Genomic DNA, 18,208 nt, shown 5'->3' with positions numbered 1-18,208 from the left:
CGAGTGGAATGCGACACGCAGCTGAGTAATAGAACAGTGAATGTGTTACATGTGAATGTGGACGACGCAATTGGATTAACAACGCATCTGGATTGACGGAGCTGGCACTGAGTCTAGCGGTGCTGCCGGCATCGCGAGAAGCCAGTCTCTCCGCACCGCAGTCGTCCGCTGGAGCAGCCGGCGCAGAGCCTGCAATTGCGGGCCACGCAAACACACAACAGCCGTCGGAGAGCCGTCTGCAGTTCAAAGTGCCACGTCGCATCAGGAATCCTGGTACGCCGCGCCGGCAACGCCATACGTCGTGCAGAAGGAACTAAGTTAAGTGAAAAACTGTTAAAAATTTTACTAACCTGCACTAAAAGACTGTCGGCGATGGAACCGCCAAAAGAAACTGAGTTTAAACTTAAATTAGAACCTATGTCTGTTGAGGGAACTGTAAATTCAGACAACGTTTCAAGTATAAACATGCATGGTAGTAGTAATGTTAAAGTGAAAAATGAAGTATTGTCTCCTGACAATAGTGTGCGAAGGGGCAATGATTCAATAATAGAGACCCCTGTAGTAAAGCGGAAAGTAGAAATGGTAAATTTATTGGATGATAGTTTCTCTGATGAATTAAAAATGAAACAGTCATCAGAAATGGTAGAGTTTAAGAAGGAGAAGTTAGAGATGACTAATCAATCAGAAGTTTCATTTAATTTTGATGATTCTGGTATTGGAGCTAGTTTTATGTCACCTGAGTGTGATAAAAAGCCAGCTCGTGAGCAACCCAAAGATGCTGGGGCTGTTGATCTAAATGTTCTATTACAAGCAATAGCTGCCAGTAATGCACAAATGACAGCTGAATTAAAGTCTGAAATGGTGGCCAGTCAAACAAATTTTAATAAACGATTTGAGGCAATGGACAATAAATTAGAATCCAATCAAGCTGAATTAGAAAATTATTTCAAGGCTAGTTGCAATAAGTTGAAAGAGGATCTGGACAGTTTGAATTATAAAATTGATTACAACCATGAGGATATTAAGAAAAAGGTTGCTCAACAGTTTTCTGAAATGTATAAAACAGTTAAATCCGAAGTTGCTGAGGTTCGCAAAGACTTCCAAATGGAAGATGCGAAGCTGGAGCACAAGTTAACAGAAAAGATCGAGGCGGAATCTGAACTGTGCTCAGATAGATTTAAAGATGTTAATATTAAAGTAAACATATGTCAAGCAGATGTAGATGCAATTAAAACTGACACTACTCATATTGTGCAAAGAGTAGATAATGTTGAAATGAAAGTAGAAAATATCAGTACTAACATTGCTAACATTGAGAGTAAAGTAGCTTCAGTAACTTCTGGTAATGGTAGTATACAACAAGTTGTAGCTGCTGCAAATGCCGCTTTTATCGGGTGTCGGCAGTTCTTGCGGTTTGATCCAGATAAAAATATCCACCCGCTAGATTTCTGGACGATTTTGAAGATGTGATTCCACCAAATTGGTCTGAACGAGAGAAAATCTCGTTTATTAGAAGCCATTTAGCAGGTGACGCCATGCGTTGGTCAGCTGATGTTATGTTAAAGTGTAAAACATTAGCGGAATTTAAAACAGCTTTTATTAATGAGTATTGGTCTAGCAATAAGCAAAATGAAGTGTTGAGAGAATTTTGGAGTGGGAAACGCTTCAATGCAGGCAAGGAATCAATTAAAGAGTTTGCTAGGTCATGGATTTCACGTTTGTCACATTTGGCGGAAAAGCTAAAACCAGAAATGATTATACTAGGTCTTGAAGCCAAACTGCCATGGTATTGGCAAACTAGAATTATATCAGCCCCTAGAGACAATCTGGATCGTTTCATTGAGTATTTGGAACGTGTAGAACGTGTTGCTGCCAATGAGGAGCAAGCACGTAATAACCGAAATGCCCATAACAATAGTAGTAATTTTAGGAACGAGCAAAATGGCAATGTAAACATCAGAACAGTAGGTGTTCACCATCCTAAGAGAGGTAGGAATTGGGGAAATAATTATCAGAACCAACAATGGCGTCCAAGAGATAATAATTTTGTTCCAAACAGAAATATGCATGTAAACAACAGTACGGAAAGTAATGCTATGCCAGCTAACTATAATGAAACTAAAGGAAACAGTAGTAGGCCGAGGCAGGAAAACTAGTTCCCGTCTATGAGGACACTGGCGCTCACCAGGCGGTTACTTTTCCTAAGCCAGTAGTTAAGGGAATTGGTAAGACAGATCAGAATACTCAGACTGAACATGTGGAGGAAGAGTCGGTAGCACCTAAGGATACAACAGAAATATTAGATCACTCACAGTATTTGATAGATACCGTATTAGAGACGCTTTCTAAGTGGGAAGAGAAAGAGAAGGCGCAGCAGTGTAACGATAGGGACGAGCTACAAAATATTGAATTGTCAGGTGAAGAAGCAGAAGAAATTCATGCTTATATTTACGATGAGGATGATGTGCTCTTATCTAAAGTGCCCGTGCAGGATATTGATAATGTACTAATAGATTTAGGACAGGAGGTAAATGAGAATGTAGAGGGTAGGCTGTTGAGGGTCGATGAACCCAGTAGCTGTGACCAGTTGTCACTGGAGAAGGAACCCGACGAAAATAGTAAAAGTGGTTTAGCTGTAACTAGTGTTATGCCCGGTCTGGAGGCGCAGAATCGCTCAAACTACAGTAATTTGGGTCATGTTCAGCAAACTAAATGTAATGAAGTCGTGCGGTGTTTCGATTTAAAATTAATAGACCGACTGGAAAAGGCAGCTGAAAATGTAATTCAGGAAACCCCTACACACTGTGACCTAAATGTAATGAAGACAGATGTCGATCACTTTAGTTGGAGACAAATCCAAAAGGAACTACTAGATGAATGTGAGGAACCACCTGTATAACCTAGAATAAGCCACCCTATAATAATAGTGAATATGTTGGGTATCAATGTACGTTGTCTCTTAGACAGTGGAAGTGAGGTGAGTGCAATATCTCAGTCCTTCTTTGATGCATTACCTGGTAAAGACAAGCTTACAGTAATGAGGGTATCAGGACTAAGAATAATTGGTGCTACTGGCAAGGTGTCAAAAACGGTAAAGCAAGAAGCTTTACTGCCCTTTAACATTAATGGTAATTTAATTGATCATCCATGTTTAGTTGTAAACAATCTCAGTATTGAGGTTTTAATTGGCATAGATTTCTTGTCAAAATATCAGAGTGTTGTTGACTTTGAAAGAAGCCAGTTAAAAATGGTCTTGCCAATAACCGGAGTAATTATAGTACCTTTTAGTGATAAACATGTAGTAACTGATCATGAAACTTGGGAGCTGCCTATACGAGTTCTGAAAAACAGGAGATATTGGGACGAAGGTGTTAATCTTAATAACAATAAGCTGAACACAGAAGAAGAAGAAGAAGCAATTATTTTAGACAAAATAGAAGCTAAGTTGCAGGAAATCGATAGGATTTCAGGCAATCAAAAGGAAGAACTGAGACAGGTTCTAAAAAGGCATCATAAGGTATTATCAGATCGATGGGGCGTGGTCAAAGGTTATGAATGAATGCTGTAGGGAGGAGGTTGTTCTGTAACCTCTACACAGTGTGGCAGCTGTGCAGTCCCAGCTGTGTGAGATCTTCTTTCCTTTTCAGGTCTCACTCACTCTTCATCTTTTCTATCCACCTAAAATTTCTAACTCTTCTTTACAGCATTAAGCTAATGAATGCTGTAGGGAGGAGGTTGTTCTGTAACCTCTACACAGTGTGGCAGCTGTGCAGTCCCAGCTGTGTGAGATCTTCTTTCCCTTTCAGGTCTCACTCATTCTTCCTCTTTCCTATCCACTAAAATTTTCGACCTTTTCTTTCCAAATACTAAAATTTTCCGTCATGGCTAACAAGCCATGAGTTATGTAACCATTCTATCCACCGATTAGTGAAACAAAATACCTAATGTGACAAACCTAATAGTGACAAACAATAGAGAAATATGACGTAATTAAGATATAAAATGTATTTGAGTAACAATCATGTATAGTACCCTGGTAATATAGTAAGTACAAAGTGTTGTTTTATTGGAATGGTCCACCAACAGTAACTTAAAAAGATATATGAATTCATGTACAAGCAGGATCTGAAGTGGTAGTGAAACCTAGTGTATGCATTAGAGCTAACTAAGAAATAGTAAAAGAGATTGCTTAGTGTTAGGAAAAATATGCAGATAAGTTGTAAGATTAAACTCACCTGGTGTAGCAAGGAAAGGCAGTGTAATAGAACTGAGCAGTGTTTGTGGTTGAGACGTGAAGGACACGTCCCTGAAGTATTTATAAGGTTGGAGCTGGCCATTATTTTAGTGTAGTGTGTGACAGGATACACCTACACGTATTAAGGTTATGAGTCGGAGGCGTGAATGCGACCATAGGTACCCTTATTTATATGAGACAGAGCAGCTCTTGGTGTCCTATAGGTTTAAGGAATTTAGCATTACGCTCGTCCATATTTACTTGATGCACTTTAGTGGTAGGTCCGAAAGAGACTACCTGAGGTTTCAGCGTCCGATCGAGTGGAAATGGATTGCCACGTGAGCAAACTAATCAGCTGCAGTACACTATGAATATGAAGTAAATGTGCTATCCTATGCTTTAAATATTAATACAGTGAGTGTTAAATAAGTACATACACTAGCAAAATAAATAAATAACATACTGACAGACGTGAAATATTATTTTAGCTCAGCATAAATACACTTCAAAGTAAGTAAGTACCTAATTGCAGATGTGGAACTGACAACAGCAGAGGACCAATAAGTAGATTTAGTAGTCAACTAAACGTAGTGTGTTTTGAACACTCAAAACTGTACTATTACCAAAAGTTACTCACATGTACATGGAAGCTGAGAAAACAACCACTAATCATACTCTTACTATCTCTAAGAATAAAGTAACCAAAGATGAGTCAGTTAAGTAAATAAGATGCAGATTTGTCAGGAATGTACCGAGCATTGGTTCAGTGTTCCGGCCCAGAAATAATAAATTCAGATTAAATATGATTCATGAGTGTATGCCTTGAGCATAGATTTTCTCTAGTACATGACTAAAGGCGTTTTGAGCCATTTGTTTAACGATTTTATGACAATTAAGTAACCGCGAGAGTAAAATTGAAAAGGTTCTGTTAACTTTGTTCCAGCAAAATATTGGAAGAGAAAATGTATATATCCCCATTTCATTGTGACCCACCCTTAGATATTAAGTGAACAGAGTCTGAGGCACTCTTTTTGTTTGTTCTACAGGACAAACCAGATAATGGCAGCCTGGTAGCTGCGTGAAAGCGTGGAGTGACTTGGACACAACTCACAGTGACCCCTCCCCTTTCCCCCATGTAATTTAGAGAGAAGTGAAGGACGCACACCATAGCAACTTCCCCTTCTCTACCCCTGTGAATGGAAGTGTAGGACGCCAGCCAAAGCGGCTACAACCACGTGTGTAAAAATTATTGGTGAACTTTTCTTTCAGGTTTAGAAAAGACTGCTAAGAGATAATCATCTGTTTATGTATCATGTTACTTTCTTTGGATTTGTGAATGTAAAAATGTATTTAATGGATCTAAGATTTTCGTAATTTTTCAATTTGTATGTGTTTGTTTGTCTAAGGTAATATGTATGCCAAAATATTTCATTGACTTTGCTTAAAATTTTGAGTAATGACATTGTTTCAAAGGCAGTGAACATGCCTACAATTTAAATAATTAATGTAGGTAATCAGTTTTCTTTAATGTTTCTACAGGTTTATATTTCAATTTTGATTTTTCATAGGGAGTTAAACTGTACTCTTGCTTCCCTTTTTGTAATTAAATTTTTTTTTCATTCATTAACATTCATAAACAAAAAAAATTTAAGTAGAGGGTGATGTAGGGAAGCAGCCTACTCACGCTGTTGTAAATTCGCATCAGTTTCCATTGTGTGCCAGCCAGTCTGCTGTAACTCTGTAACTAGCTCTGACATCATAAATATTGCGCAATACCTTAAAAAATCAAGCAAATGAACTAAAACTTTTCTAGCATGTCAGAAATAATACTAAATTAATGTGTGTTAAATATCAGTTCGATAACTTCAGCCATTTTCGAAATTTGGACGTTTTTTCTGAAAAAATCATTGGCGCAACAGAAAAGAGCTAGAGACTTCAAAATTTATATTTAGATTCATCTATCATAATGATTTAATAAAAACAGTACTTTGGATTTCACAAATTAAGATTTTAGTGGAAATTCATGATTTTGTGGTTTTCATCTCAAAACTGAAGGAAGCAAGATAGATTAAGTAGGTTAATAAATAAGGCTAGGATGTTTAGATTTAAATAGATTGGAGGTCCGCTATGACTATGAAGATGTGTAAAGTTTCTTTTGAATACCTATAAAATTATAGCGATAGCGGATCTCAGAAGGGACAGTTCAGAGCTCATCTGCTGCGTGCAATGTAATTTAATTAATTCTCTCGCCCAAAGTATTTAACTTAGCCACGTCAAAATTTTATTATCAATACTTACCTGCGTGCTGAATGCACGTTTAAATTAAGAGCTTCTTCGGCCATCAGCAAAAGAAGCTATAAATTATTATGTAACTTGAAGTGGTGCGTTACTAGCCCAGCGGCTAGTCGAGAGAGCCGAAAAGATCAGGCGTTCCCTTCGCCGTCCGCACCGCGGCTTTATATATAAGGACACTACGCGAGGAAGAAAGGCCCCAGTTCTCTCCAGACGCTGAATGACACGCCATCTGTGTCGGTAGTCGCGTCGCATCAGTGTATCTGCTACAAACAGCCTCGGGTGCCGTATTAAGTTACTAGAGATACGCGGAACCATGAAAATATTTCATGTGAAGTGTTAATTCTGGAATGATTTTCATTATCTAGTTTCAGTTTGCTATTGTCGTATTTTCACGTGCCGTCGCGGGACAGACATTCTACCAAATATTTAGCGTGGCGTTTGATGAAGTATTTTCATCAAATTATGGCGAGCATTCTTTTTAACATTTAATTCGGACATTTATAGTTGCATCAGCGCATTAGACTCTGAACTGCTCTGTTAGTTAGGTTGTAGGGATACTTGTTTTTTTTTATCAGTGAATTTCAGAATATACTCAACTATTTTGGAAAACCGTTTTTGATTAGAAATCCCGGACAACCTCCTAATTCCTCAGAGCTATAAGCTGCAGCTATAATGTTATCTCAATTGAAGTGGGCACTAGGATCTCTAATTACTGGCTCCATGTTTTATTAAATCACTTTCTGGGTGCCAAGAAGTAAATAGAGAGCCAGTGTTGAGAACGGCGAAAGACAGCATTAACAACATTCTAAAAGCTAGAAACTGATCTACATGCAAGCATTGTTACAGCAAATTTATTTTTACAAACTCACTCGCCGCCCCACAGTACCACTGTAATTAAAAACAAGAATTCTGAAATTTCCTGTCTTAACCACAGTGTAATTTTTGTGCATAAGCTATGTGAACGTAAGAGAATATTGAAGAATTTCACCGCACTGTTGAATACTACAGCCACTGAAGTTATTAATTAGAGTCAGTCGTCTGGTAATCTCTCAGCTCCACTTATTCGAATCCGAGAAATACATTTCAGTTCTGAAAGTGACACTTGCTACGTTGATAACGAGCCTATCAACAACAGAATCCACGAAGCCAAACAGGCGCAGCATTTTCTCTTATTCTTTTATGACGAGCCGTTCTATATCCCGCCAACGTTCGGCAGTGACATATGAAAAAGCTGGGTGCGTTAGTTCCAGTACATCTGGCAGCTTAACAGTCTTGTTACTTACTTCTCGGGCCAAATCCCGCAGCTTGGCTCCATATCAATTCTGTTGGATTATTATTGTAATGGTACAGTAGAAAATGTAAAAATGCAGCATTTGTACGATGTGCTCGATGCTGTGAAAATGATAGTTTTTCATTTTTCTACGATACTTATCTATGTAGTATAAAACAATGGACATAGTCCAAATAAAGAGGATTTGGTTTTTCATTTTTGCCCTAAAAAATTAAATTGTTTTGTTTTCTTAATTTAAACATCTTTTATGAACAGTCTTTCATAAAACATCGATAGTCAAGAATTTGATTTTGAAATGGAAACAGGAATTTCGCGTCTAATACGTAATTAGAAACAAGAAGGCGTGCATTATTCATAAAAAATGATAATGAGTTTTATAATTACTAGATGTAGGTACTTCAAATTGAACGAGAAAAAAATGATACTGTGGTGAATTCAAAGCACGAATAATCGTATTTGCTTCACATTCCATTACGCTACAGATTACGCAACACATTCAAGTGACGTGTATAAGCCAGCCGCATTATACATACATGGCTGGGAAAACTTGAAAGCCGATTATCTCCGTAAATTTATGAAAAACACTAAGACCAGCCTATTTCTCGGCAGTTTTTAAATGTGTTCCACGCGCGTGTTTCACTACGGAACAGAAAGCAGCCTCAGTCATTTTCATACTTCGCATTAACAGCGCGACAATCAGAGCACAACGCCGCGGAGGTTGTGACTCTACATGATTTTTTGAAATAAAAACTACGTAGCTAAAGCGTGATTACGAAAAACGTTTATGGCTGTTAATACACTTGAATATCTTAAAGTTTCATTTAACGTAACTTAGTAATAAGACATCTAATACATAAGTAGGACCTACTTCAAAGAGCGGAACAACACCAGTGTACGTGTGCAACGGCTTCTGACCAATCATCGCGTGTGTATTTGCTCACATCAGGTTTATTCTTATGATGAACGGATTATTGTTCGCTGCCACGCGTTCGACTGCCCCCACTCCTCCAACCAACCAAATCGCTGCGTCACGCAGGTCAGACGTCTCCCGAAGCATGCAAGCGTTTCTCGCTGGTAGAGCCCGCAGTGACATTGCGTTGTTTGCAGCCTAAAAACCTAAAAAAACGGCCTGGCGTGTTCGCATTCAGCGAGTGGAGAGCGCCGTCACGCACACATTTTACGCAGCATGTTGCGGGAAGTTATCGCAGCTAGGAAAACTTGGCTCAACTCCCATAGTTTGATTTACTGAAAGCTTTCAACACAGTGACCCACGAAATATTAATAAAGAACCTGCAATTCAATAGGTTTACACAATAAGCTATCGAGTCGGCTAAATTTTATGTAACAGGAATACAGAACAAAACTTTGCATTTAATGGTACATGTACGGTCGGTGACAGAATTCGCGAGACCCCTCGCCTATTCGTTATGCTCGACTGCAAAGCTTTGCTGTCTGGTACATAGGTACATACGTGCTAGGAGACACAATGCTACCAACATACAGTCACATGTGTAACTAGTAAATCTTACACGAAACGAAAGCAAGCTGCGAGGGAAACAGTTATTACGGTGATTACAACCAGAAAAACAACTAATGCATTTTTTCTGCAGTGGACATCGCAAGCGGATTTTCAGACTGCTTTGAACGTTATGAAACTTCCTGGCAGTTTAAAATTGTGTGCCAGTCCGAGACTCGAACTCAGGACCTTTGCCTTTCGCGGGCAAGTGCTCTACCAACTGAGCTACCCAAGCATGACCCACGCCCCGTCCTCACAGCTTTACTTCTGCCAGTATGTCTTCTATTATCTTCCAAACTTTAGAGAAGCTCTCCTGCGAACCCTGCAGAACTAGCACTCCTCAAAGAAAGGATATTGCGGAGACACAGTACCACCACCAGAGCGCGCTGTCGTTCGTTCCGTGACGTAATCCAAGATGGCAGCCATGACGACAGCTGATGACACAAGTACCGTTATCCAAGATGGCGGTAAACAGTGTGTTCACCGTTAGGTCTAGACCTAGTACACAGTACCACCGCCAGAGCGTGCTGTCTTCCATTTCGTGACATAAACCAAGATGGCGGGAAAAGGACTCTGCCTGTGCTGGAAATGAATCTTTATTTTGCAGGCATCCTCTCCACCACAAGATCTAGAGTCCAACTGACCTAGTACACAGTAATGCCCACCAAAGGGTACTGTCATCCCTCCTGTGATGTAATCCAAGATGGTGGTCTGGAGGGGGAAAATGGCGCGAAAATTCCTCGGCGTGCGCTGGGCTGCTGGAAAGAGTAAGCAAGGAGTGTACTCTATTTATTTTGGAACATTTTATTTAGGGATGGAGTATATTTATCACACTGGCGCAAAATACTCGCCCTGACGTGTTTGGGGTCACAACACACAGTCTGCAAACCTGTAAACTACTTCTAAATAATGCTCTCCAGACACGCAAACAACTCCTAACTTACTGAAATAATTTCAGCACAGATATGCAGCCTCCTCCTAAATAATGCAGTACACTAATGTGCAGACACGAAATCAACTCGTAAACTGTCCAAATAACACATAGCACAGCCATGCTGTGTGCCATGTCAGGCTTGTGTTCTGTATCACTGAGATACTCCATCCCTAAATAAATTGTTCCAAAATAAATAAAGTACACTCTCTCCTCTCTCCAGCAGCCCAGTGCAGCTGAGTCCTTTTCCCACCAATCACTAGGAAGAGGTGGCGGTCAGGCGACTTAGGTTAGTGGAGGTGAGCTATGTTTCCCGCAATTTTCTTAGGTTGGTGTAGAAACCCCAAGTGACCTTTCTTTGCAGCCAAATTTCCAACTTGGGGCCAGTTCCTAGGACGAGGTGGCGGTTGGGTGACTTAGGTTAATGGAGGTTATCCAAGTGTCCTATCTTTCGCGCTATTTTCTTAGCTTACTAGAGATACGTGAATTGTCCTTTCTTTACCACAAAATTCAAATTTAGCGCCAGTTCCTAGGAGGAGGTGGCGTTCAGGTGACTTAGGTTAGTGGAGGTAGCCAAAGTGACTTATCTTCCCACGATTTTCTTAGGTAAGTAGAGATAACCTTGGTGTTATGCATTATCCTGTTGGAATTTCAACTTCCTGTCAATTTTCTGGGAGGGGACATGGCACATTCCCACCAAAAGCCACTATCTTGAATAATGGTACTTGCGTCATCAGCTGACGTCATGGCCATCATCTTGGATAACGTCATGTGCTGCTGCCAAGTCTACACATCGCCATCTTGGATGACGTAACCACCGCCATCTTGGATGCATCTGGCAACTATGGAATGTGGGGTGGCACTGGCCTAACCCCACTACTGACATTCACTGTCCACTCATCGCCAGCTTTCTGATGCGATTCATGACACTTGGAATGAGTTACTTGAGTGTCCAAGTTATGTAGCTAGAGTTATACCCAACAGGCCTCGAGACGTTGTGGAAGCATAAGGCAGTCATACATGATACCGAGGAGCATTAGCAGTGGTGTTATTTTTTGTTAGTCAATCAGATTTAGAAAATGTCTCTAAACTATTTCTTGTGGAGAAGTATAATGTCACGTCGTTTTAAGGAAAAGCTGCAAGTTTAAACTGGACGACCAAATTAATTTTCAATAGGATATGTAATATTTAATTTTTCAACAGAGGAAGTGCTCATTTTTTATTCCCATCCAGTTGCTAAAAATACATGGATATGCAAAAAGATCACAAAAAATTTGTCAATAATTTAAAAAATAGCGGAGAAGCTTGCCAATGAAGGCAATCGGAGAGCGAAGGTCATGCTTGAAGGAGAGGTAAGGGACCCGGAAAAAAAGAAAGAAAAATACCCAATAGACTTCGAACAGCTGTGAAAACAGAAGGCGGCTATACGTGATTTTGAGCAGCATTAACAGAAGAGTTTTATTTATTTATTTATGAGGCTTGTGTTTGTGATGGCCAAACAGTACTACTTCATTAGACCAAATGTTTGTTCACCATAAGCAACACAGCAACTGTGTCAAGCCTTTTGAGAGATACCAAGGTTCTCCGGAAGAGTAACAAGTTTGGCGAAAGAAACTGATATGTTTTTTGGTTTATTTCATTTAAAGTGTTTCAAGGGTGCTTCGACATGATAATCTAAAATTTTGTTATTACATGTCATTTCAAAGAAAATGACAATGTTAATTTTCGAGATATAAGATTTAAATGAAAGTTTTTAATGTAGGGAATACATTACTTAACAGTTTACATTTTGAACAAATCTGTAGTTATAATACAGTTGAAGAAGAAAGTCGAAAAAGACGTTGTGAAAAGAACAGACTGGTCTGTAAAGGGTCCCGCAAGGGGTGCCCCAAGGTTCAGTCTTGGGTCCTCTGCTGTTCTTAATATATATTAATGACTTGACATTCTATATTCACGAAGACGCAAAGCTGGTACTTTTTGCCGATGATACAAGTATAGCTATCACGCCCGACAGACAAGAATTAACTGGTGAAATTGTAAATGATGTTTTTCAGAAAATCATTAAGTGAGTCTCTGCAAATGGGCTCTCATTAAACTTTGACAAAACACAGTATGTACAGTTCCACAAAGTAAATGGAATGACCCCATTAATAAATATAGACTTCGATCAGAAATCAGTAGCTAAGGTAGAATATTCAAAATTTCTAGGTGTATGCATTGATGAGGGGTTGAACTGGAAAAAGCACACTGAGGATCTGCTGAAACGTTTGAGTTCAGCTACTTATGCTGTTAGGGTCATTGCAAATTTTGGCGATATACATCTGAGTAAATTAGCTTACCACGCCTATTCTCATTCTCTGCTTTCGTATGGCATCATATTCTGGGGTAACTCATCATTGAGTAAAAGAGTGTTCATTGCACAAAAGGGTGTAATCAGAATAATTGCTGGAGCTCATCCAAGATCAACCTGCAGACACTTATTTAAAGAGCTAGAAATCTTCACTGTAGCCTCACAATATACATATTCACTTATGAACTTTGTTATTAACAATCAGAACGAATTCAAAAGTAATAGCAGTGTACATGGCTACAACACTAGGAGAAAGGATGATCTTCACTACTCAAGGTTAAATCTAACTTTGGCTCAGAAGGGGGTAAATTATGCTGCCACAAAAGTATTTGGTCACTTACCTAATAGCATCAAAAGTCTGACAGATAGCCATATAGCATTTAAAAGGAAATTAAAAGAATTTCTTAATGGCAACTCCTTCTACTCATTAGATGAATTTTTGGATATAGTAAGTGGGTAATTTTCCAACCCCCACAAACATAAATTGAGAGTCATGTAATATTTTGTCTAATGTAATATCTTGTATAGACAGCTTTCATTAACCTGACACGTTCCACATCATTACGAAGTGTCGTATTCATGATCTATGGAACAAGTACTAACCTAATCTAATCTAATGCAATCCCATCTAATAGCAAATAAAAAATGACAGTTGGTAAGAACTATTATTGATGGTGATAAGCCGTAGTCGATATGCCACTTTTTCCCATTCTGAGATTTTCTGCACTTTTTTATCATCCCCTGGACTGGAACCGATACCCTGTTGTATGCGAAGAATGTAATAACCAATGTAATTTACGTAACAGCACAGAAATTTAATGCACAATATACAGATCAGGGACCTATGGACAGTTTCTTACTTTTTTTCTCACTGGTGACATTGAGAGGTATAACGTAACTGTCAGAACAGAACCTAACAGTGAATACACGTTCCCAGTGGACCCAAAAGTTTTCTGTGATTCTGACTAATTACTTTAAGTGAGTCCTACATGCGTAGGTTTTCTGCGCCAGCCGATGTTTTCGGGCTAGTCAGGTTAAACATTTTCCGCAAATGGTCACAATTATAACTCGAATAGTATGTTACGGAAACTGTGCAGATGCCAATCGCTGCTTTAGCAGGTCTGCTAGAAAGAAAGCAAAGCTGAACATTTTCACAACAGTAAATCTAGGAAATTTCTTGACCGATTGATTTGAAATTTTGACACAACGTTGCACTGAAACACACCTGTGCTTTCAGATACTTTTTTTTAAAAAAAAGTGTTTGCAAATAGCTTTAGCAGCGAAGAAGTAATAAAACAGAACGTCATTCCCGACGCAACAGTATTTTACCCACCTCAATGTTTATTATGTAATATCTCCATAATACATACTTTGTTCATCTCAGTATCAAACGAAACAGGAAAAATTTCGCAAACACTGAAAAATCTTGTTAGTATGCATTGTCTATGACTGACCTGGCGGAGAAAAACATATGAGAGTGCAGAACTGTTCGTTTACCAACATCTGCTTCTTTTTCTGTTTAAGGAGTGATACACTCATTTTTTCTTGTGAATCTACGATTTATTATTCCATCGCACCACCATATTAGCCTTTTACCTGCACTATCTCCACATTTCAGTGATATTCCTGAAATTCTAGTTATACAGGATATTACAGAAGTAACGGTCAATATTTAGGGATATGACAGGAGTGATCATTCGAAACAAAATAGTTAAGTAAACATGGGCTCTAAAATGCATACCTTATAAGTTATGAGCACCTGTTCATTAAAAGAGTAGTGTTTCAAAGTAGCGAAGATGATACATGACCGGGTGTAATAAAGTCCATTTGAGGAAAAGGCTGCGAGGTATCTTACGTTTTCTTGAGAGCTTGAGAAAAGTAGTTTTGCACTCAAATTTAATTTTGTTAACATAAGCTTTCGGCGCAAATCGAATAACATAAATGTGCAGTTCATTTTTATTTTTGAATGGTGTAATCTGTTGTCGGCTTGCAGCCTTCCCTTCGACCTCTTCAGTATGCAAAGACGTAAGGACAGCCTTACGTCAGGTCTTCTTGTTTTCTTGGTCAGCTGTTGCCACCATCTGCAGCCGCAAGCCGTAGAACAGGTTGGTTCAGATGGCTCTGAGCACCATGGGACTCAACATCTGAGGTAATCAGTCCCCTAGAACTTATAACTACTGAAACCTAACTAACCTAAGGACATCACACACATCCATGCTCGAGGCAGGATTCGAACCTGCGACCACAGCAGTCACGCGGTTCCGGACTGAAGTGCCTAGAAACGCAAGGTCACTGCGGCCAGCCCGTAGAACAGGGTCGGCAGCGCAGCTATAAACGCCGTCAGCGGCGCGGCGCGGCGGGCCCTGCGTCGCGGATTGACCATGTCGAACCGCTTCCGCTGCCGCGTGTCGCACTCCAGGTCCGTGCCGCCAATCACAGAACGCGCTGAGCGTGACGTCAGGCACGGAACCCCGGGCCACACGAACTTTCGCAGAACCCCTGGCGCGGACGCGGCGGCACTTATGAAATACTTATCATCCGATTACAAGGAAACTATTCGGTAGAAAAATTTGATTCTTGGGCATGTTACAGCCTGATATCTTCTCTCGATAAAGGACCGGATTTCTTTTCGTTATTCGTTGTGGTTACTTGCTGTATCGCATTTACGTAAACCTTTACACGAAATTTTAATGAGTTTGCAGAGGTAAAAACGCATTGCGTGGACTTTGCGTACAGTTCATTTTAGGTAATATATTATTGCGTATGAAATTTAGTCAGCATATCGAAATTGTTTTTAAAGCTGAGAGCAGATCGATAGCTATCACTGTTCTCGAGATATTGAATGATATGTCGGCGGACGGGCTGTGCCGTGACCGGGCGCGGTTGCTCGCGACGCGATCGGTACTTCATCCTGCTCGTCGTAAACCATGTGGTTGTATCAACCGCAAATTTCGTAAACGGTTCAGAAATCGAAAAGTGTTTTTTTGCAAACGATAACTTGTAAAAAGTCATGTATTTCGTCGCATTATAAATATCAAAAATCTGTTTATCCACCGAGATATGAAAGTAACTACAGTTTTCAGAAGGGATAGATGAATTTTTTTAAACGACATTTAATAGCATGTGGAATGAGAAGTTAAACCGAAACTAATTTGCTGGTATGTCATAAGATGTAATTTGCTAAGTATCTACAGCTATTGATTATTTCCTTTGGTAAGTAACAAACTTTTTTTTTTCTTTATCCAGTGTACTTTATTGGTTCAACACGCGTTTCGCCTTTTACTTTAAGGCATCTTCGGTGGAGTCTAGAATGATTCAGTTTTGTTTTGATATGTGATACTTGCAGATTATAAAACAGTTCAAATCCTTTTTTTACGTGAATAGCTGATTACTTACAGTGAATCGAGTTTTTGGCGGACATCTGCGTTTCCCCTCACCTGGTGACATGCTGGAGGTTGAACTAAAGCTTAGATTATGGAACATAAGCACATTTTCATGTTCGCTCTTTTTTCTTCTGTCACTAGCTGTAGACATTTTACCGAAAACACTGATTTGAAGTCGTAACTACAGTGTGTTCACCTCATGTCCCATCCTGTTTGGTTTGTTTATGTATATGTTGCCAACCTAAAGAATTATATGCTGAAAACTAATGTTTGTTTATTTCTGTTCTCCTTATATCTGTCTGCTTGTGGCTATCCAGTGATAGTCATAGAAAGTTGAAAGTGAATGCAGTAGTTGTCAGACAGTGGTTGAAAGATTTGGTGTTCAGCAGATTTCAGTTTTTGTTTAAAATTTTTTGGTGGAGGAGTGCATGGAAGAGTAAATTCACTGCTTGCACAAATAGATAAAGTAGTAGAATAGCATTTCAACAGATGATTATCATCAGAATACTATCACCCAACCCCTTTGTCCTCACTCTTTGAGGCCTCATAATATGTCCTGTCAACTTACCCCTCTTGTAGTCAAAGTTGTGCCGTAATTTCCTCTTCCTCCTCTATTTAATTCCATACCTCTTCTTTAGTTACACGATCCTCATATCTAATCTTCAGCATTCTCATCGATCACCATGTTTTGAAAGCGTCCATTGTCTTCTTGACAGAACTGTTCATCTCCCACGTTTCACTTACATACAAGGCTGCACTCCACACAAATACCTTTGTAAAATAGTACCCAATCATTAGACTTTATATTCGATGTGAACAAATTGTCTTTTTCAGAACGCTTTTATTGCTATTCACAGTCCTCATTTTATATCCTCTCTACGCCTGCCTTCTCAATTACTGCTTCCCTTTTAAGTCATTTAAGTCTTAGAAATGCAATTTGGTTTCTGTACAAGTTGTAGATAATCTTGTGGCCCTGCGTTTTATCGATGACATCCCCAGAGCTTCAAAGAATGTTTTAATTAATATTGTCAAAACCTTTCTCTAAACATGCAAATGCTATAAACACAGTTTCGCAGTTCTTCAGTGTGTCTACTTAGCTAAGTGGTAGGATCAGTATTGCCTTGCGTGTTCAGACATCTCACAGGAATCTAACATGGTGCTTATATTAGATAATATTGTGGGGAAGGCGATCCAAAGGTTGCGTTTCATTGGCAGGACACTTAGAAGATGCAACAAGTCCACTAAAGAGACAGCTTACACTACACTCATTCGTCCTCTGTTAGAATATTGCTGCACGGTGTGGGATCCTTACCAGGTGGGATTGACGGAGGACATCGAAAGGGTGCAAAAAACGGCAGCTCGTTTTGTGTTATCACGTAATAGGGGAGAGAGTGTGGCAGATATGATATGCAAGTTGGGATGGAAGTCATTAAAGCAAAGACGTTTTTCATCGCAGCGAGATCTATTTACGAAATTTCAGTCACCAACTATCTCTTCCGAATGCGGAAATATTTTGTTGAGCCCAACCTACATAAGTAGGAATGATCATCAAAATAAAATTAAAGAAATCAGAGCTTATACAGAAAGGTTTAGGTGATCGTTTTTCCCGCGCACTGTTCGGGAGTGGAATTGTAGGGAGATAGTATGATTGTGGTTCGATGAACCCTCTGTCAAGCAGTTAAATGTGAATTGCAGAGTAATCATGTAGATGTAGATGTAGATGTTAGTTTGTACAACCCCTGCCCCTCTCCTCTCTACATATTCCTTCCAGTTTCTAGCCTTATTTTATTTGCTTTGTTCTGGCTTGCCAAATGAGTTCTTGACTGTTGCTTCTCCTTTGAGCAAAGTTTTCTTTGTTCTTTCTCATTTTCATTCTCCTATGTTTTCCAAGTGCAGAATCGCGTTGCAATTTTGGACTTTCTGTCAACATCATGTTTAGACATTTCTATTTCCCATGGCCTACTTTATTTGCTGCATTTTTATATTTTTCCCTCTTGTCAAATTTAATATATCACGTTTTATCTAACGATTTCTTCTGTACTTTCTTCCCATTCACATACTCTGCTGCATTCACCACTTCTTCTCTCAAAGATATCCATTCGTATTCTAGCAGATTCCTTCCTCTGTTTCAGTCAGTCGTTACATTACGGTAACTTTAAGATTACCGAAAAACTGTGGGTCTTGACTTATTCAAGTACCATTTCCTTA

At 39.4% G+C, this 18,208-nt stretch overlaps 1 protein-coding gene across 1 annotated transcript in view; it reads right to left on the bottom strand.

Moving 5' to 3' along the window:
- The window catches only part of LOC126418141 (serine/threonine-protein phosphatase 6 regulatory ankyrin repeat subunit B-like), a 352,754-nt gene extending 343,935 nt beyond the window's left edge, over positions 1-8,819 (bottom strand). The window contains exon 1 of the mRNA XM_050085172.1: positions 8,689-8,819. The gene's annotated coding sequence lies outside the window, so the exon portion shown is untranslated. The remainder of the gene's footprint in view (positions 1-8,688) is intronic.
- Between the last annotated feature and the right edge of the window lie 9,389 nt (positions 8,820-18,208).

This window comes from Schistocerca serialis, chromosome 1, assembly GCF_023864345.2.
Source record: "Schistocerca serialis cubense isolate TAMUIC-IGC-003099 chromosome 1, iqSchSeri2.2, whole genome shotgun sequence".
Lineage (NCBI taxonomy): Eukaryota > Metazoa > Arthropoda > Insecta > Orthoptera > Acrididae > Schistocerca > Schistocerca serialis.
This window is presented reverse-complemented; position numbering and strand designations above follow the sequence as displayed.